Source organism: Odocoileus virginianus, chromosome 25 (assembly GCF_023699985.2).
Source record: "Odocoileus virginianus isolate 20LAN1187 ecotype Illinois chromosome 25, Ovbor_1.2, whole genome shotgun sequence".
Classification (NCBI taxonomy): Eukaryota; Metazoa; Chordata; class Mammalia; order Artiodactyla; family Cervidae; genus Odocoileus; species Odocoileus virginianus.
In genome coordinates this window covers 1,342,226-1,364,200 of record NC_069698.1, presented here as the reverse complement: position 1 = coordinate 1,364,200, position 21,975 = coordinate 1,342,226, and the positions used below count along the sequence as shown (strand labels likewise).

Below are 21,975 nucleotides of genomic sequence, written 5' to 3'. Positions count from 1 at the left end.
TAAACTCTCTTAAGTAATTTCTCAAAATCCAATCTCTTCTGCAGAAACAGACTCACACGTTAGTGGTGTATAATCCTCCTTTAAACCTGTGAAATTTTCAGCTCTCAGGCCACCCAAGTAGGATGGTGAGAAAGATGCAGGACAGGCCTGGGAACTGTCTGGAATTACAGAACTTAGGTTCAGTCCAAGCTTCACCACTCTGTTGCCCTAGATAGTCACTAAGTTAGGTGATTTGGGGGAGAAAGGTGAGACCTCAGGCTTACAGAAATCTCTTTTAACCTCAGATGCAAAGAATTATTCAATCAAAATTAAATAATTCGTGGCACACTCTCATCCTTGTTCCAAACATATATACTCTCAGGTATATACCTAAGAAAAAGCTATGCAAAATGTGCATTAGAAATATACATATAAATGTTCACAAAGGAACTATCACAATGCAAAAAGCTTGGGGAAAAACGCACATGTCCATTGTTAGGATACTGCGGTAGAGTCTCACGAGGGAATAGGAAACAGCAGTCAGGTAAGGAGCGAGATCACCTACAACAACACGGAGTCTTTTCGTGTTTCTGAGCCTCTGCTTCACCCTCTTAAATGGAGACAACAGCAACAGGCATCTTTCTCTGAGGATTAAATAGACAGCCTGCGTAAAAATTCTCAGAAAATTAAAACTAGCATCTGTCAGTTATTTTCCTCCCACATTCTCTACTACTTCCCAGCTTATACAAAAGTAACTTGGAGACATCACACCGATGAACAGGAAAGCAGAGGATGACAGAGGGTACAAAGGCTGTCCAGGCTGCGGGCAAGCATCTCCATCCCAGCCATCGTGTTGCGCGGGGACTTGAGTGAGGAAATTAACCTCTCTAAACCTCAGTTTTCTCTCATGTGAAGTGGAAACAAAATTAGTGCCAAATTAAGGAGGCTTTAATAAGGCAATTTAAGTGTCTATCATACTGCCTGATACGACACAAGTATTCACTAATTAATAATGTGTTAGTTGCTCAGTCATGTACGACTCGGCAACCCCGTGGACTGTAGCCCACCAGGCTCCTCTCTCCACGGGATTTTCCAGCAAGAATACTGGAGTGGGTAGCCATTCCCATCTCCAGGGGATCTTCCCAACCCAGGGATCAAACCTGGGTCTCCCATATTGTAGGCAGATTCTTTACCATCTGGGTCATCATTGATAATTATTATATTAATAGGAATCCCTTTCTAACATCTGTCAAATGAACAGGATCCCTTTGACCTGCCCTTTCTCACCATCACTCTCCTGAGGTATGCACGTGTGTGTTCATATACACACACATTCACACTTGTGCACTAAGAGATTTCTTTTGCTTTTGCCTATTCTTCAGCTTTTCATGTTTAGTTTAGGACTGAGGACAATAGGTAAGCACAGTAATTAGGCCCAGGGTTTCTACCAGAGACATCAGGACAGAAATAGGCACAATTTCGTTGGATTACATCACTCTTAAATATAAAGAGTGATATATTTGGAAGAATTTTGTTCAGAATGTCCATTAAAAGCAAGGTTCATTTACACTTTATTATTTAAAAGACCTGCAAATAGGTAAAGGCCAGCATTTTTACTACACTTGATCTTAGCCAAAAGGCCAAGAAGTGATAAGGCCAGCATTTTTACAATCCACATATCATAATAAAAAAGAGTGGAAAGAATTCTTTAAGTGTAACACAACCTAACTGGAGAATTGTAGTTAAAAATGCCTGAATGGCAGTATTTGAAACATACACATCTTGACAGACATCTTTGACATTTGTTGACCGTGTTAAGCCAGGCCTGGGCAGGTCTTAGTGGCAGAAGCCAGGACCTGGAAGCAGACCTGCCTCCAGGGAGGACAGTCCAGCTGCAGGCGCTGGGAAGCTGTCCATTCTGGCAGGCAGAACACAGTAGCTGAAGGATACGGTGATACATCAGAGCTGCTGATGCAGCCAGGAGCCTGGAATCAGGAGGCAGCCACGAAACAAGGGAAACCCACTCAATGTGAAATCACAGCGTGGTGCCACGGAATGCAGAAGCAAGAAGTGCCCCAGCATTCAGGCAGGCAGCCCTGGAGAGCCTCCTCTGAGAGTGTGGAGCCTCAGTCAGCGTGTGGTGCAGGGCTGGACCCTGGGGCTTAGAAAGGGGAGGGGTGCAAGAGTAAGGCTGAGTCATGTGTCCCTAGAGGACATGGGCTCACCTGGCAAATTCCTAAGACGGGACCTCCGTCCTTGGTCATGAGCAAAAACCCGGCACAAAAACTAGAGTGCAAGGTAGATCCTGAATCCAAGGAACAAGAGACAAGGCTGGTTCTACAAATATGGCAAAAACCAAAGGTAGACTAGAAGCCAAACCAACGTGATGATGAGGAACAAAATTGTTGAAGGTTCCTTAAATGCCTCCTCTCGCAGATCAAGTCTGGCCACGGCAAGCTTAGAAGGCTTAGTCATGGTGAGAAGAGGATGGCAGAAACTGGAGCATAGACAGGAAGGACTTGACAATAACCAGCTCAGAAAACCAGGCCCGCAGTTCTGAGATTACAGTCAGTGTAATTACCCTGAAACTTCTAGACAAGTAGCAGCACTTTTATTTACAAATCACGGTACAACCCCCCCCCACACACACACGCAAATGAGGAAAGTCCAAGTGAGTTTGCTTTAGTGAACTTGACCTATAGTAAAATGATAGGCTTTTTAAATTTAGGGGCAGCTACCCTGCCGGCAGAAAACAGAAAAGCGTATTTTTTCCTCTTTTCCCTCCTTTTCAGTAGTATGTGAATTTAACCTATAAGAATCAAGGACCTTTTGAATTTCTTCTCATCTCTGAGACACAAAGGCTTTTCTGTCCTTGTCCTCCCTCTAAAGAACAATAAAGAGATTTTTCAGGTCTTGCCCATTCTTTTGAGAGAAACAGATTCTGACGGCCCTAAAGCATTAAACTCTGATAATAAAAAGCAACATAAATATTATTTATGTATGTAGCACATCACTACGATCTCCTGCCTCCTACAAAATGACACACACACACACACACACACACAGATGTCTGTCACATCCACGGCCCAATTCATTGAGAAGAAGAATGACCGCAAGCCATCCTTGGAAGTCAATAATCTCCTTTTTCAGGTGTGAACATTTGTGAAACGAGGAAAGAGTGGTTTCATAAGCAAAGTGTACCCTATTTCGGCTGTGGCAGCCTATCTCCTAACAGTGCAAGGACCACCAGCAGCCTGGACCACTGGACAACACAGATGCAGCCGAGCGACCACTGGCTAAGGTCCCCATGGTCCATGTCAGCACGTCCTAATGAGCGAGGGAGCTTCAGCTAAATAGGTATTCATAAGCAACTGCCCCTGGCATGCTCCAAAACCTGATAATTAACAGCAGTGTGCTGCAATTAATTTTTATTTATGCCTTAGATATACAGGCAAGATATTAGTTCTTGGTTATGACAGATTCATACTTCATGTCGAGTCTCAAAGCTGCAATAAGAAAACAACATCAATTTTGTTTATTGTTTTGATTTTCCTAAGACAACTGCTCTGCCATTTGTATCTCAAAGCCTTGTGTTCAGCAAGTAAATTCCAGAGTCCATGCAAAGGACCATGAGGGAAAAGCTGGCAAAGACATCCAAGGCTTTCCCCAGGCATTCGTGAACCCTTAGAGGGCGCCAGAAGGGACAATCTAAATTAAGGCGGTGACGCTGAGGCCTCAGCAGTCTTAATTCACCTCTGTGGCCCCTGAGGGCGTGTTATTTCATTCAGCAATTGTTAATTGAACGTCCACTATGCACCTGGGACTTGGCAAACCTTTGCAAACCTTCAAAGGTTTGCAAATGAAGACGCTGGATAGTATTTTTCCAAGTCCTTTCCAGTTCTGTGATTTCACAAGTGAATAAATCTAGAAAACACACAGACCTGGACCTCATGGAGTTTACCATTCTGAATATGAAATCAGATCACACTAACATAATGCAAGGCAGGATCAAGAAGCACAAAATATGAGAGGCAAGCATTAGAAGCCTGTAGAGCAGAGAGTGCTGTGGACGGCAGGTTGCCTCAGTGGCAAACCCCAGCATGCATCAGGGTTTCTTAAAACACATCAGCGGAGCCCACTCCCAGAGTTTCTAACTCAGTACAACTGAGATGGGGCCACCAAATGGACATGTCTCACAACTTTCCAGGTAATGCTGATGTCGCCAATTCAAAAGCCACATCTTGAGGTCCAATGCTCCATGGGTTTACTGCACAGAGGGAAATCATGATGGAAGCAGTGTTTGGGGGAAAGTTAATTTAGAAAGTGTTGGGAGGATCAACCAGAAGGAGGCTGACTGATTTATAGCCAGGCCCAGGAAAGGCAGTGGTCCAGATCAGAGGACTTGGATTTCAAAGAACTGACCTAACTAGCACAGGATTGACTTAACTAGCAAATTGGTTATTTGCTGACTGTAGTTCACAAGGGTTCCTACAGGATGGAACCTTAAATGGGTCAATTTAGCAATGCTCTGTCCAAATTGGAAATCACATCTAGCCTTAACATGGAGATGTCCAGATTGTCCAGATATGAGAGCTCAGAGGTCCTGATTCGTCTTTCTCTCAAGGTTCTCACAGTACTTCCGTTCCCAGCATGAGTCACTGGTTTGGGTCAAGTTTCCGACTCTCTAGGCTCCGTTGAAGTCAGTGTATGTCACTGGGCTCAATTAGAAACTCATTCCTCTGTTGCCACCAGGAGACAAAGTGGTTTTTCTCTCAAACTCCAGCTTTGGGAAGGCAGATCCTCCAATGCTGTCTCTCATAGTGAGTCATTTGAATCTTCACACATCCCAGCCAGTAATTTAAGACAAAAGAATCTCTGCAGCTTTACCACATGGAGAGGAGTTTTGGAACACAAGTTACATGCCCGTCAGCAAATTGCAAGTGTGTAGTGGTTGCTGAGTTGTCTGTCTTCTCTAGCTTGCCTTCAGAGGGTCTTCCCTGCTTTCCTGTTTCAGGCCGGGCAGCCAAGGCCTCTGAGCACCCAGCACACACCATCCACCTCTTTCCTCAGTGTCCCCGGAACAAATGTCCCAAGAGCTCTAGCTACTTTCCTCCTATCTGCCCTTCCTCACACCCCAAGCCCAAAGGTCACTCCAAAGCTCTGTCACGAGGTTACAGAGTTTAAGTCCAATAACAGGGGAGTTTATCTGAAGGCACGCTGAGCCTCTTGTTCCCAAGGCCTGGCCCCTCCTCGCGTTGCTCACCTGTTCTGGTAATTCAGTATATGCCAAAGTCCCTGTCTCTATTTCTGGCGGAAATGGGACCTACTGAACCAGATATTTGTCACTTTGTCAGCCCAGGCCCCGTCCCAACCCTTTCTCAAACATTTCAGAGTGAATTTACAGCTCTCTGTAATCCACCCTGTCCCTTCCCCGCACCGCCCCGCCCCCCCCCCCAAAAAGCAGCAAGCCAAAGAGCTTTAATAATGGTCTCTGCTCTTCATTGTCCAAAGTACAAAGCCTCCACAGCTGAGTAACAAGGGAGAGATTCCGGCAGGAATCCTAGCCCCCTCTACCAGCTCCTCCCCAGCTGACTAACGACAAGGGAGAGATTCCGGCAGGAATCCTAGCCCCCTCTACCGACTCCTCCCCAGTCCGTCCGTATCCTGGCAGAGGCTTCTCAGCCCATTCTGCCAGGTCCCTTTATGCAGGCGCCTTCCCCAGGGGGAAGGCAAGGGAGCTCTGTTCCATATCCTGGTCCCCTGGCCCAAGGGCTTGTTTTTACCTTGTTCTGTTGGTACTTAACCAAATGTCAAGCCGTAGGCCAGATGCTGAGGATCCAGAAACGAATTAAGAACAGACAGAAAAATATCATTCCTACTTTCATAGAGCTTTCAGTCTAGCAGTCAGTACCACTGCTCTGACTTCCTAAATTTAGATAAAAGACCAGAAAACGAGTGTGGAAGTGAGAATCATAATACTATTTGGAAATAAGTTAGATTAAAAAAATAATAATCAATGTGTACCTCAATGTAAAGGAAGTCTGCTTGAAAATTACTTTTAAAAAATAAAAGGATTTACACCTGTTGCCGTCTGTCTGATGGCCGAGCGAAGCGTTTCTAAAGACTTCGTCACGGCTAATGCGATCGCCGTTGATTGTCGCCCCAGGTGCCTTCCCCTCATTGAACTCTGTCACTGAAAGAGGCTCCTACATGTCAGATGAAACCAAATGGAAAGAAGAATAAAAGAAGGTCCTTTCCCCACCTTCTGGAGTTGGCACTAAGAAAAAAAGGATTTCATAAAATTTTGTTTCTAACACAAACATCAACTTTTCACCTAGCAGCAAAATTAAAGAACATTGCTTTCTTTCACTTTCCTGCTAACAGGTTTCTGATTATAAAAGTAATACATGCATGCAGTAGAAAATTTAGAAAATACAAGGAAGTATAACAAAGAAGAAAACACCTGTAATCTCATTGACTAGAACTAATTACTTTTATATTTTGGTTTATTTCCCTCTGGTGTTCTTTATTTTTCTCTTTACTCTCACTCAGACAAAAGAAACATGTCCTTATGTAATTAAATATTAGTTGAAAACATCAGCAAGGCTAATCTTTATGTTTATAACGAGGCTATTTCTCCCATGAATCTGTCCCAATCGTTTTCGAGAGAGGCCTGCTTCTCTTTTACTCTAAACTTGACCTTACGATCACATCAACAGAAAAAGAAGAAGAGGAAAGCATTGATAACAAATCTCTGGAATGAACTGAGGAATAAGACACAACCGCAGCTGCACTTTCCTCCTGAAAAGAATCCCAATAAACTCAGGAGACGCAGGGGTGGTGCCCAGTTCTCTTCAGACCTAACCGGTAAGCCTTTAAGATTTGGTAGCTGTCCAGTCTCCTGGCTACTGACCCTCATTTTAGAAGCATGAAAGTTGTTTTTAGAGTAAAATTCAGAATTCTATTTTGCAAATTCAAGGTAACCTGACTTGGCAAAACACTATGTTAAAAAAAAAAAGTCGGGGATTTGTATTAAATTGACATGAAATTGATATGAGCTGATATGTGATATGTTTTTCCATAAAAGCAAGAGAAAAAGACTTTTAAAACCTAATAACTTTCAGATGAAGTTTTCAGGTGAGCAACCATTTTATCTCTTTTTTTAATTTTAAAATATATCTTAACATTTAAATTACTATTAACACAGCTACATAGCTATGTTGATTTGGTCATAAAAGTAGCACATAATCATTCCAATTCTTTCTTTTATACTTTATCCTCTAAACAGCCCTAGGAGGTGAGTGGGTAGACAGAGGAAGATTGCTATCCCAGTTTCAGAGATCAGTCTTCCAGCATCTGGATACGCTAAATGACTCATATAAGGTCATGTAAAAAGTCAACGAATTGGTGAACTGGCATTTGAAACTTTTAAGTGCATCATTCTTTTCAGATAAGGGCATTTTTTAATAGAAATATGGTTTGTTTATACTCTGTCTTACTCAGAAACATAGCATTCTATCCAGTTCTGTCACAAAACACATTTTAAGAAGAAAATCGGTAGTCTCAGGTTGGATGCAGAAGAGGGTGACTAAGATTGTGAGAACTGTAGAAGCCATGTTCTATGACCCATAATGGATGACGGAACTTGGTATATTCAGCTTAGAAAGAGATGATCAAGAAGATAAGAGAACTCTTTTCATGTTTAAAAAGTCAGCCAAATGGATGAGTAAGTAGGCTTATTCTATGTTGCTCCAAATAGCAGGCAAGAACAACAGACAGAACTTCAAAAGAAACAGATTACAACACAGTAAGAGATCCGATTTTTGAACCAATGGAACTGTTCAACGGTGGAGAAAACTGTCCTCCCTGTAAGTTGAGAACCGGTTTGCTGACGGCACTGAAGGAAAAGTTGCCAGACGCGCTGTGACGGCTTTCTTGCTTCTCTATCTTCAGCCTGTTTTTTCTGTTTTTCCTGGCTCACCAATACGACATATAGTGCACAGAGTATGACAGAGCAGCAGCTTCTATGAGCCAGGTATCTCCAAACGGTGTTTCCCAGATGATAAGAATCTCCTGGAGTGACTGGTGGCCCCCGCTCAATCAGTAGGTGCAGAGGCCTCAGAGGATGAGCCTGGGAAACTTTTGGTTTTACAAGTGCCCCCAGGTGCTTTTTCTCATCATGGAAGTTTGAGAAACACTTTCAAAGTATTATTTTATCCATTTAATTATCTGCCCAATCCTAGAGGGCATAAGAGAAACTAAGGTTCAGAGTTACTTAACAATGCACCCAAGTTTCATAGCTCTGAAGTGGTAGAGTACTCAGGATATGCACTTGGGGGGTTCCACCTGGCCCTGAGCCCATTCTTACCCTCCATGAGAGTCTGAAATAAAGACAGGAAGCAAGGAAATGGGTACTTTGAAGGGAGTCTCATTATGCACATTTTGGATTTTTTGATTAAAAAAATATCTTTTTGGATAAAGAGCCTCTTGATGAAAGTGAAAGAGGAGAGTGAAAAATTTGGCTTAAAGCTCAACATTCAGAAAACTAAGATCATGGCATCTGGTCCCATCACTTCATGGCAAATAGATGGGGAAACAGTGGAAACAGTGGCTGACTTTATTTTTCTGGGCTCCAAAATCACTGTGGATGGTGATTGCAGCCATGAAATTAAAAGACATTTCCTCCTTGGAAGGAAAGTTATGACCAACCTAGACAGCATATTAAAAAGCAGAGACATTACTTTGCCAACAAAGGTCCATCTAGTCAAGGCTATGGTTCTTCCAGTGGTTATGTATGGATGTGAGAGTTGGACTATAAAGAAAGCTGAGTGCCAAAGAATTGATGCTTTTGAACTGTGGTATTGGAGAAGACTCTTGAGAGTCCCTTGGACTGCAAGGAGATCCAACCAGTCCATCCTAAAGGAAATCAAACCTAAATGTTCATTGGAAGGACTGATGCTGAAGCTGAAACTCCAGTACTTTGGCCACCTGATGGCAAGAGCTGACTCATTTGAAAAGACCCTGATGCTGGGAAAGATTGAGGGCAGGAGGAGAAGGGGACGACAGAGGATGAGATGGTTAGATGTCATCACTGACTCTATGGACATGAGTTTGAGTAAACTCCAGGAGTTGGTGATGGACAGGGAGGCCTGGTGTGGTACGGTTCATGGGGTCGCAAAGAGTCGGACACAACTGAGCAACTGAACTGAACTGAACTGAAGTCACAAGTCCTTTGCGTGAACGGTAAAACGTGGAGGCATATAATTGGTAGTATTCCAATTTAGGCAGGCATTATGTTGAAATTCACATTTTGTCTTTCATGAATAATTGTGCAAAGGGTGTTCAAACCAAATAAATAATTTCAACATGATTACAAAGAAAACAACATTTTAATGCACTTAGCGGAAGCAATTTACATGCATACAATTAATGTGCTAATTTCAGTGGTCTTTAGCTATTCATTAAAACAGGTCTGGCAGGTCTGGTACTTGGCATCACTTTGTTAGTCATTTCCTGCCATTACTTTATGTACTCAGAAGTAATCAGCCATCTATAATTTAAGACTTTTCACTAATTAAATAGCCCTTTCTCTAATTATGTCCAAATTAGAGAGGTTAGTATGTGGATAAATGTTTGTATTGCGTACATGTATTCAGAGATGGTGATTTCTCTGTACGTGGCAACAGAAAGCAATATGTGATCTATAGTCGTTAGCATAGAGTAGAGGGAAATGTTAGACTCCATATGAAAGACTTTTGACTTGAATCTGAGCAACAGGGGAAAGTATTCTCTTTGAGATGGGCTTTATGTTCAGCCTCGTAAGCCTAGCAAAGTCTGGGTTTGTTGATCTTCAGAGAGTAATGCAGGGATCATCTGTTTTTTCCGTCCTTTGCCCAGGAGATGAAATGGAATGAGGATTCGGGGAGAAAAGGAGTTAAAGGTTGTGTTTGCAGGAATGTGTTTGCTGACATTGATCAATGTGTAATTTTGTGATTGGGATTTATTCACAAAGAGGGTTCAAAAAACAGATCAATAATAAAGCAATGGTGAAAATGCCAAAGAAAGGATGATTAATGAAAAATATGGTGGAGGTGCAATCTGCCGTTCTGTACGAACATTTCTTCTTTCGGGCACCCTATAAATAAATATGCATCAGATGGAAAGAGAACACTCCCTTGGAACATCGTTAGCACCAGGCAGAATCTCATCAGAGACCATGCTTCAAAGCGCAGCTCCTCATGTCCATAGAAGCAAGTTTAAATTCTCTTCTGTAAAGGCTCTGTAAGCAGTTTCACTTTTGCATTATGCATGATTCTGACATCTTGTAACATGAGCAGTGTTCTAATAGTGATTTCCAATTTTACTTCCTATGTTACATTTTAACAATGCTATTTAGGTTAGCATCTTACTTTGGCGTCATAACATCTTGTTACATTTTCTTATATAGCATTTAATTTTGGTATCAGTACTGTAAACGAGTAATGTATAGACAAGGATTTAGTGTGGCCTTTAAAGAATCCGTTGCTTTTAAAGTCAGTCCTTTGTTTCATCATTTTCATTGTGCTAATTTAAGAGGTAATGCTGAGTGTTAGGCAGGATCCCAGCACCTTCCACCAGGGAACTGATAATGAGTAATAACGAGGGAATAAAAGGGTAATAACGAGTAACAGTAAAAGGGATCACCAAAGTCTCAGACAGCCAAACATGACAGGAGGTTGTGTACGTTTCCGAGGGTGAGAACACTCAAGTTCTGAAACACAGAGCTCCAGGAAGGGTCAGCCCTGGGTGATCTTGTGAAGAAGCCACAAACCTCACTCTTGTCCTTGTATCTGCCTCTTCATCCTTTTTTCCGCAGAAGCATGAGCTTTTCTCCCTCTTGACCTTTGCCCTTAAAAAAAAAAGGATTTGAAACCAGTCTTCAGCACCTAGATGATACCATGTGAGGGAATATCCTCTCCACATTACATGTGTATCTAAGTCATATTTATTATTTTGCTTTGTCAGTCCCCTTTTTATATTATTCCATCAGGCCATAAATAAGTCAGGGTGGTATATGAACAGCAAATGTGAAACCAGTTTTCCTTCCAGATCTCATTTGTAAATGGTCCAGAGAGGCTAAGTCTACACCACATGAAAGGTAAAACTAAATGCTTTCCACAAACCTGTTAATTTGATTGGGAAATGCGATGATTCTTCTTACTTTTATTAGTCATTTTAAGCATCTTCACTGGCAACCCAGTGACTACCAAGTACTGTCCTCTCCGTGAACCATAACAGACACAAATAAGAAAATTATGTTTCTGTGTCATATGTTATATATGTAATATACTGTATAAAAACCAACCCTTACAGGCCAGTTGCTTTACATACATCATCTCCTTCAAGAGCTCCGCGTACACAAGTGCCACGAACAGCTCAGCCCAGATGAGAGGACAGAAGTCAGGGCTGAACTGCAGCCAGGTTCTCCACGCCGAAGTCAGGGTGACATACGGACAATGTTACCACCCTTTTTCTAATTCGCCTAAAGTCACTGTAGGTGCTAGGGTCTGCCAGATCTCATTTCATACTCAAAACAGCTCCATGAAAAATGTGCTTGTAATGGAAGAACACAAGAGTTAGAGGGCTTGAGCAACTAGCTTCAAGCCCCACAACTTCTAAGACACATCGGAGCTTGAGATGAGGCGTTTACAAACCCGCCTTTAAATACCACGTTCTTGTGCTTAGCCGTCAGTGGTGCCTGAGCAGACGCATGGGCTGGAGCCCACCAGGCCCCTCTGTCGATGGAATTCTCCAGCAAGAATACGGGAAAGGGTAGCCATTCCTTTCTCCAGAGTATCTTTCAAACCCAGTGATTGACCCCAGGTATCCTGTATTGCAGGCAGATTCTTCACCATCTGAGCCACCTAAGAAGCCCTTAAATACCATCTTCCTTCCAAAAAAGGAAAAGTGGGCTGAAGCTCACACATTTCCTTCATCAGCATCTGCTTAGCTCAATCATTTGGAGCATGGTCCTTATGAAACTACAAAGCCAGCAGGTCTACTGAAAGGCGGTGAGCTACACTTTGCTCTAAGTCACGGCTGCACACTATACTCAGAATGCAAAGCGAGGAGAGGAAGGGGTTGGACAGCGTAATTCAGTGGTTCCCAAACTATGGTGGGCTTCAAAAGCACTTTGGCAGAGAAGGCGATGGCATCCCACTCGAGGACTCTCGCCTGGAAAATCCCATGGACGGAGGAGCCTGGTGGGCGGCAGTCCATGGGGTCGCTAGGAGTCAGACACGACTGAGCGACTTCCCTTTCACTTTTCACTTTCATGCACTGGAGAAGGAAATGGCACCCCACTCCAGTGTTCTTGCCTGGAGAATCCCAGGGACGGGGGAGCCTGGTGGGCTGCCGTCTCTGGGGTCGCACAGAGTCAGACACGACTGAAGCGACTTGGCACAGCAGCAGCAAGCACCTTGGAGGGCTTGTTGAACAGAGACGGCTGAACCTCTGCCCACAGAGCTTCTGACTCAGTAGGTCCAAGACTGACCTGAAAATCTGGATTTCTTACGAGTTTCCAGGTGATGCTGTTCATCTAGGGACTGCACTTGAATAGTGTATAGGATTTATTCATTCAAAAATCTAAAACTATAAGAAAGGGGAAAAGCCACTAGTCTGCAAGTCACAAATATTATCTAAGAACATGAAAACAGAGCAGGTCTTAGGTCTCATTTTTCTTACTGTTCAAATAAAACTGTTTTGAGGATTATAATGGTATCTCTAGCTTCCTGCTTATAGCTAAGCTGTTTTCAAGATCGAAGTAACAATAAAAGATAAGTTTGCTCAGGATGCCAAACTGACTATAGCTTGGGTGCTTAATATTATTATCTTTGGGAGAAGTGGTATTGGTAGAAATGTTAGAAAATGAATTAAGAATTGGAAGCTTGCCCTACGAATTGCATATTCATTCTTGTCCCTTTACTCATTTTTCATATGTGGGCAATCACAGTTAATCACAAAGCATTTCTCTCAGGATCATTCCTAAAGTGTGAAATAAATATTCCAATAAAATGTTTAGTAGAGTGTATCCAGTTTCCAATTAAAGAAACATGCTTGCATGGTGTCATGAATTCTTTCCACAAAACATTTCCTTTGTGCAGAAACACTTTATGGTAAATCTGAAAATAACCCTCTCTTGTCAGTATAACTTAAAGCAGTGTCTGATGAATCCTCCTATTGCCAACTCCCCCACCACACACCCTAAGAAATAGTCTCTACAAAATAACTTGATCTTGTCTGTACATGCAGTCAGCCAGTGAGAAAGGCACTATTAGTCATCTTAATAATCTATACCTATCACTCCATAATCAATATGGGTTGTGTACCACTTGAGTGATCACGTAAACCAATTCTGTCAACACACAATGATTGGTGACCTAGGGCCACCATCAACTTGTCCACAGGGGACCCAGAATAACCTTGTCCTTACTTTCTTTTTTCTTCTCACCCTGCTTCCTTTTGTCCCTTCCATATTTTTAATCCTCCTTTAAAGAATCTCCATTCTTCTACACCACTAGTAACATGAAATCACACACACACACACACACACAATGAGGCAATCCATTCCATTCTCTGAGTGATGGAACAGTAGATTCACGGCATTTAATTAGAGCTAATTTAAGATAGTTTTCTTAGTCTTCAGGACTAAATCCCTTAAGGGAAATAGTGATGCAATTGTTTGATGTCTTTCCCTCAGCTAGCTGGTTTATCTTTGGAGCTCTTAGCTATGTCTGGGAAAAAAAGATCAGACAGGTGGGCTAGTCCTGATTCCCATGGAAGCAGCATTGCCCTGACAGTTTGATCACCATTCTGAAAATCAAGTCGTTCTGGCTCTGAATTACTGACAAATCTGTCTCTGGCTTTAAGGACAGCCTTGCTTGGAGAGCTGTTTTCTTTGATGAGAATGTCAAACTAACACATAATACTGTAACAATGAGGCTTTTTCTCCCTTTATTAGAGCCACAGGTAGAAGGCGGTTATCAGGTTTTCATGTGAACTATGACAAAAAAGAATTTCCTAAGAATTTTTTAAAGGGACAAACTACTGAGAAATTTTTAATTATAAATATTGTAATTGTGCTCATCTGATTGGGATCTAAAAATTCAATTTTTAATACAAGAAAAACCTCATTACAAGGCTAGGATATATTCTTGTATATGACAGATCAAAGCTAGAATAGTCATTGACTTGAGTACAGGATTTTTAAAAACTCAAATTTGCCTTTCTCTCAGGTTGCCTTCTCAAGGGGATTTTTAGCTCCTCAATTCAGAAATAACGATAATAAGAATAAAAATAATAGTGCAGAGGGATGCTTGGTGGGGGCAGAACTTTAAATTTTCTAATGAGAGAATATTCATTTTGTAAACTGCCAATCCCTTCAGCTTCTACAAGGGAAGACATCAATTAGCTCTGGGAAGAACAGTTTTTCATTAAGTGGCGTAAAGTAAATAGGCATCCATCGTTATGGGGTAAAAGTACAACAGGCTTCCTTTTTCTTTTTCCCCCATGACTGAAGCTGCTCCACCATAAATCCCTTTGAATAAACAGCTCTAAGAATGCTGGGATAGAAATGCGCAAATGTCTAAGGTGATTGCTGAGAAAAACTTTATCTTTGTTCCCTTGAGGTTGCAAGTTATTCAAACACCTCTAGCTGACTAAGGCTGACATAGCTGAGGTTAGCTGGTGGTTTAGTTGCTCAGAGAAAACTTGCTGCAGATTCTGATCTACAGAGCCAGGCTTGGCCTGGGCTGTCTCAGATATGGATTGCTTCTGCGGAAAACTCGTCTGAACTGGCCACCCAGACACAGCGGGTTTGCCATAGAAGGAGCGGGTGGAGGGGAAGCTGTGTGAGCAAGTTTGAGTGTGTGTGCACACAAACCTGCAGCTGCCTGATGTTGGCGGCCCGGTGTCTAACGGCACTGCGTGGCCATCACGACTGGGATGCCCCTGGCTGGAAGGCGTCCTCTCCTCTCCCTCTGCAGACCTGCCCCTTGATCACCTCAGCAGGGCCCCGCGGAAAGGTGACACAGCAGTCCCCTCCTACCTGCGGTTTTGCTTTTGGCACTTTCAGTTACCCACAGTCAACCACAGTCCAAAAATATTAAATGGAAAATTCCAGAAATAAACAATTCATAAGTTTAAAAATTGTGGGCCATTCTGAGTAGCACGATGAAATCTTAAATCATCACCCTTTTGCCTGGCACATCCCACACATGGTCTTGATTATCACACTGACCGTCACTATGCGGCAGAGCTTATGCCCAAGTTACCCTTACTTCACCTCATAATGGCCCCACACCCAAGAGCAGTGACGCTGGTGATCCTGCTGTGCCAAAGAAAAGCCATAAAGCGACCACTTTAAATGAAAGAGTGAAAGTTCTAGACTTGCCAGAAAAAAACTTGCATGCTGAGGTTGCTAAGACCTACAGCAAGAATGCCTCTTCCTTCCATGAAATGTTGAAGTGGGAAAAAGAACTGTGCGCTAGTTTTGCCGCTGCACCCTCCAGTCACAAAAGTTGTGGCCACAGTCGTGACAAGTGCTTAGTCAAGATAGAAAAGCATCAGATTTGTACGCTGGTGTTTTGAGAGAATGTTCATGTAACTGTTATTACACTATGTTGTTAGAGTTTTTCTATTTTACTATTGTTTGCTCTTGTTATGCTTTTACTGTGCCTAATTTATAAGTTAAACTTTATCATAGGCATGTATGCATGGGAACAAGCATACTATAATATAGGATTTGGTACTATTCAAGGGTTTGGGCCATCCACTGGGGTCTTGGAATGTAGCCCCTACAAATAAGGGCGGACTACTATACAACAGTGAACACCTATTCAGTGAGGCCAAGGGATGCAGACAACCAGCCAACTGATTTCCTCTTGATAATATTTGATTATAATCCCAATTAAGCACAGCATCTAAGATAGCCTCTGGGTTCCTGGGCCCTGCCTGACAATGCCAAGATGACTTCTCCAGGTCATTCTGAGCAGGACACTTAAAGAAATATGACTTCATTTTGTTCTCGGGTTCATAACTGCCGGTGAATCTGTATAAAAATCCATCACAGCGCTTATTCAAAGCTTACCAGCTTATGCCAAACATTGCAACAAGACCTTCACACATATTAACTCACTTAATCTTCATCATGTCCGATTCTACAAGGGGACCTGCTTTGACAAAAAGTCATAAGGTTATTAAGAGGAGAGCAAGCATTCAAACTCAGTCCCATTTGACTCAACAATAGTTTAGCAATATAGTATTCAGTTAGCATTACCAATCTCAGATTTCAAATGCTATTATGAAAATCTCTTAGTAAAGAAAATAATAATTAGCTGAAGCCCTGCTCATTAAGGAATTAGCTACTTAATCTTTTAAAACAAACCCCCTGAGACAGAACTGATTCTCTTAGAGAAAAATGAATGCAACTCTACATAAAGGTGACATTTTCAGAGAAAAATTTCTAATTCTGCGGGTAGTCAGTGATGTCAACGTACTTAATACTTTACCTGAGTGTTTTACACTGTACAACCCACTCTCACCTCATATACCTAATCTTAATTGTTCTCAACAGATGGCCTTGACAAGACTTGAAATGTGAGCAGAAATTAAAGTTTTGCAAGTTGCAAGTTATTTCTCAAAAAAAAAAAAAAAAGACATTTAGGAAGACTTAGCAATAACCCAAGCAAAAATTCCTTTCTTTTCTTGCTTTCCCACCTCTATTGTTGGTCCCACCATCATCCAAACTTAAAAACCCAGAGGTCACCTCTATTTCTCCCTCTTCCTTTATCTCTGGAGTCAATACCTAGTTACCAAGACCTATGACCCTTTACATACATGTTTACTTATTTATTTATTCCCATATTATTGAAAAGGTTTTTCTTCCTAAATCAACCAGTAGCCATTATAAATCCTAACGAAGATCACCTCACACAACATTCCAATTCTCTTAACTGGCCTGCCTAATTTTAGTCTCACCTCCCTGATCCATCCTTCATGATTTCAAGACTGATTACCCAAGAAAATACATTTCAAAGCCATCATAAACCCATTGTTCTAAAAAGAACTCCAATATGGAATAATCCAGCTTTGACAGTGCTCTTTTCAACTGTTTGAGAACATATGAAATCCTTAGCCTGGCACTCAGAACACAGCGTCCATCTGCATTCCAGCGTTCCTCCCGCGGCTCTGCTCCCAATCCATCCCTTCGTGCTGTGCACTAAGTCGCTTCAGGCACGCCCTGCTCTTTGCTCTGCTCCAGCATAAACTCTCTACTTGCAGTCCCTCCCCTCCACCGCCCAAAACACCTGGTATTTTCCTAAGTCTTTTTTTTTTTTGTACTTCATATCTCTAACAAAAGAGCTCCTCTCCTCTTACTATCAACCTACACATTTTTCCCATCTTTCAAACACCAGTGTAGATTTCATTTCCTGTAAGAAACCCTCCTGGTTATCCCAAATAAAAGGAATAGTCCATCCTAATTGTTAAGGATGGGCTATCTGCCATCCACTTATCTGCCATGAGTTATTTCATGGAATTTCCAGTTCCATTCTCCTGTGTATATCTTTATTCAAACAAGAGTTAAAAAGTTGCACGTAGGAACTAACATCATATGTATTATTAATCTTGTGGCAATTCTTGTTATATATATTTTTATACTCATAATATTATATACCTTATATATAAGGATTCATATTTCAGCCTTACAAAATTCTAAGTTATTTTGAGGAACCCACTCTGTGAGGGTTCATCTCATAACACTAAAAGAAATAAAACAGACTGATAACACCAGACTGGAACTAGTCAGCTCAAGTTTAGCTTCTATTTTGGTTGTTACTTGACATTAAGCTCTTTTTTTTTTTTTCCAGAGTCCTAAGGTGAGTTACCTGTCTAGTGGCTAAGTCAGTTCTGTTCTCCCACATGTACAGAGTCTGTAATCGGCATAAACATTCAGTTTCTGTAAATGTACCAAGGGTCACCCGTATGACTTCATGACTCAGATTTTACACCTCATACCAAAGAAGCAAGGTTCTCTGATGACCAGTGACAACCCTTAAGCTTCAAATCACCTCCTTGTTATCCCTGGCACCTGCCACACCCAGCCCATTAGCAAGTGGCAGTTCCAAGAGATGCTGAAGGCTGAAGCCAAAAAACGAGAACCAAAACCAGTCATTTAAAGACTGACAGGCCTTAGGCAGACCAGATTTTTAGATTAGCCATTCTGAGACAGATATAAGATTTGGCTGTTAAGATCAAAAAGTTAAGTCTCATAGCTTTCCTGGCTGGCAGGTTTTAATGCCGGGGAAAAGTTTTAACTATGACTCAGGTGATGGCTTGTCACATACATTGTGCCTTACTCCCTCCTCTTAAATAAGTTAACATCGTCTTTAATGTCACTCAGATTCTGCCATTTCAGATTAAATAAGCATTAACAGGGGTCCCACAAATGAGATTCGAACAAGCTTGGGGAAATCTTATAGACTAGAGACATGACTGCTAAAGTTTATTGCCAGAGAAACTGTGGAACCTCTTGGAAGATAATTTTTTTCTAGGAAAAGACGACGTCAGACCCGAAGCCTCGGCTGATAAAACCAGTCTGGTTTCTGTCATTCCAACCCTCCGGGGAAGAAAGTTATGAGTAAAACCTGAAAGATGCTGGAGTGCAAGTTACTCCTTCTTTGAAAGAATTTCTAATCAAGGAGAATTTAAAAAAAAAAAATGGGAGAAAGGCACCGTCCCCACCCCAGTCCACTACTGAATAACCCTCCATGCCGGGGGCAGCGGCAGTCTCCAGCAGAAGAGACCCAGTGCAGCCTTCCATGCCAAATGCACGGTGTGATAAATACTCAGTCTCGAGACTGAGCACAAGGGAGACACAGCCTCTTTGGCTTCTCAGAAACGCCCAAGCGGGAGCAGCAGAGCTGTTAAGAGGGCTGCAGTCCAGCCACGACCGGTGACGACCAGTGAGATACGTAAAACTATCAGAGTCACTGCATTTTCACTTAGGGTTCCTCGAGCAGAAAAAAATACAGTGAATGTTTACTGAGTAACTTAAGCACACTAGTGTTTTTGACCTCCAATTTATTTATCCTCAAGTCAATTCTATGAGGCAGGCACTAATATTTTCTTCAATTTATAGATGAGAAACCTGAGTCTTAAAGAAATTAAATACTTGGTCCCAAGGCCAGAAGCTGATCAGTAATAGCCTGGAGATGCAGACCCAAGCTGTGAGGCTCCAGAGCCTAATGTGTGTGTATGCTAAGTCGTCTCTGACTCTCTGCAACCCCATGGACTGTAGCCCACCAGGCTCCTCTGTCCATGGGATTCTGCAGGCAAGAACGCTGGAGTGGGTCGCCGTGCCCTCCTCCAGGGGATCTTCCTGACCCAGGGATCCAGTCCGCATCTCTTACGTCTCCTGCATTGGCAGGCAGGCTTTTACCACTGGTGCCACCTCGGAAGCCCCTGGAGCCTGATGGGTAACCGTTACGGTGCACAGGAGGGCTTGTTGTGCAGCTAAATGGAGGGCTTTTATTCCAGCAAAGGCCAGCTTTGGTGCAGCTGTTTAACATGAGCTGAGTATCCACCCCAGCTAGGTGGGGGTCAGGACCCCACTTTCTAAAATGAACCAGGGGATCTCCAGAGCTGGTAAGAGGACAGCCCACAGCAGGCAGCCTGACACCCAGCCAGACCAGCAGAGGCAGGTGCAGGATTCTTAGCAGCTCCTCCAGCGGCTGCCACGCCGTCTTTGAGGCCTCACGACAAGTGCTCCCAGAGGTCAGCACATTGGGGGGTTCTCATCCCTTTCATTTGGACAGAGAAGGAGTGGACAATGTCATCCTCTCTGCATGCTGGGAAGCCCCATTGCCAGTACTGTTCTGGGCCAGGCTTTGGGAGACTGAAATTCTTCCTGATTTCTTCCTGGAAAGTCACTCCCTTACTCTATCAGTTTCCTATGTTGTAAAATGAGGGAGCTGGAACCCCTTACCTCTGAATTTTCTGTTTGACTAAGAAAGGCTTTTAATTAGGAAACTGGGAAAACAGCTTTTATATTTTTATTGTAAAATTTTACTATGAAAAGGAAGGAGAAGGAGGGGAGGGGAAGAGCAAAAGAAAGGGAACATTTCAAAAATAAACCAAATGAGGTAGGGTGGAGTGACTGTAAGAAAGGTAGAACGGGTAACAGAAAGAGAGAGAGAAAGAAGGCAGCCCAGGGTTAGCAGCTCCTAGAGAGGAGTGGAAGGTTTCCTCCAGGTTTTAACAAAAATAGATTAAACCTTTCTTCAGTGCGCTAAAGCATCCTGCAGGGTATTTTATGGGCCGAGATAAGTCAGCGCCTTCCCCATTCAAGGCCCAATGTACAAAAAGAATGAGGCTGGGAATACTAGGATATTCTGAAAGCAACTCTGTCGGCTGACAGTCAAGGACACATTTCTTAACCTTGTAAACAATGGGATTTTCAGATTCATCTCCTTTAGGAAAGAGTGAAACCTTTGTTCCTTAGACTGTTTTAAATTCAGCTGGACAAAGAGTGCACTGTTTTAGAAACGTTCTGTACTGTGTCAAAGAGCCCATGGTTGAAAATGGTCTGACGGGGATCCCCAGGGCACAGAGCTGGGTGACCTGTAGCTTCTCTATTCCTGTGGGTTTCTGCTATCTTAAACCTTTTCTGCAAGTAGCCAGGTCCCTCGGGGTTGGGGAACTGACACATTACAGGTGGCCTGGCTGGCTCTTCCCAACAGATGGAGAAGCACGCCAAACGTCTGTCTGCAGTATCACCCAGCGCGCTGTCTCTCTGCCTCTCTCTGAGACACACGTAACACACGCAGCCTCTCACGCACACCTCTTCTCCGACACCGGACTTCTGGAAGGGACCTCCATAGGCAAAGTGAGCAAGAATGCCTCATTGCTGTGCAGTGCTAGAGTTCCCCGTAGTGGGGCCCAGGGGAGAGGCCAGTCACGCTTTTTATCTCGTCATTGCCCTGACAACATACCTGGTTAAGATCTCCCTGCAGGCAGCCATGCCCAGAAACTGAACTGAAACGGGAAGCCAAAGCCTCCTGTAGTATAACAACATTCTAGGGGCTTCCCCAGTGGCGCAGCCAGTAAAGAATCTGCCTGCAATGCGGGAAACTCAGGAGACTTGGGTTCAACCCCTGGGTCGGGAAGATCCCCTGGAGGAGAGCATGGCAACCCCCTCCAGTATTCTTGCCAGGAAAATCCCATGGACAGAAGAGCCTGGCAGACTACCGTCCACAGGGTCGCAAAGAGTCAGACACGACTGAGCACGCATGTCCGTTTAGGAAGGATTCAGTTCTCTGATGCTAAGATACAAAAAACAAAGCAAACCCCCAAATAGACAAAATGAGCTGCGAGGATGCTGCTGTCTGTTACAACTTCAGTGTCATGTGTATTTATAACATCAGATCTTAGAAAATGCCTAGAGAGGATTCTGAGTAGAGAAAATTGGGGGAAGAAGAGGCAGAAGAATCATGTAATTCACAACTTATTAAATGCCATCATATTCTTCCTGAATGTTTAGTATGCCCTAGACTAAATAATATCCCTGCCCTCAAGAAGCTTTTGGCTTGCTGTAGAGAGTGGACACATAAACACTTAGTTGAAATAAAAGAGAGTACTTTCAACTTGGAAACAAAACAAGTATGGTAACACATAAGAAGAAAAGACTCTGACTCTGAGGTACTGGTTAGTGTCATCAGAAAAAGCTTCACAAAAGAAAGAGGCTGGGAAGGAGAAGGAAAATACTTTTCCTCCTGTAATAACTTGTGCATTACCCGTAATTTGCATAAGAGGAACCTGAAATTCACAGGGATCAAAGGACTCCCACGAGAGCTAGGCTGTGAGAGGTAGACCTTGTGCCCAGGTCTCTATTCTGCCACACTTAGGTAGAGACCCTTACATTGCTCCCTGAGATGTGAAGGGTTTTAATACACGGAGCCT

At 42.9% G+C, this 21,975-nt stretch overlaps 1 long non-coding RNA gene and 1 pseudogene across 1 annotated transcript; both read right to left on the bottom strand.

Annotated features, from left to right (window-relative positions):
• Window positions 1-1,460: 1,460 nt before the first annotated feature.
• LOC139031131 (U2 spliceosomal RNA) lies at window positions 1,461-1,631 on the bottom strand (annotated as a pseudogene).
• A 4,417-nt stretch (window positions 1,632-6,048) lies between these two features.
• Window positions 6,049-15,655, bottom strand: LOC110150405 (uncharacterized). The gene is made up of 3 exons (XR_002317719.2): window positions 14,900-15,655; window positions 10,790-10,867; window positions 6,049-6,185 (listed from the first exon to the last, which is right to left on the bottom strand). It is a non-coding gene; the product is annotated as an uncharacterized lncRNA (long non-coding RNA).
• Window positions 15,656-21,975: the final 6,320 nt, after the last annotated feature.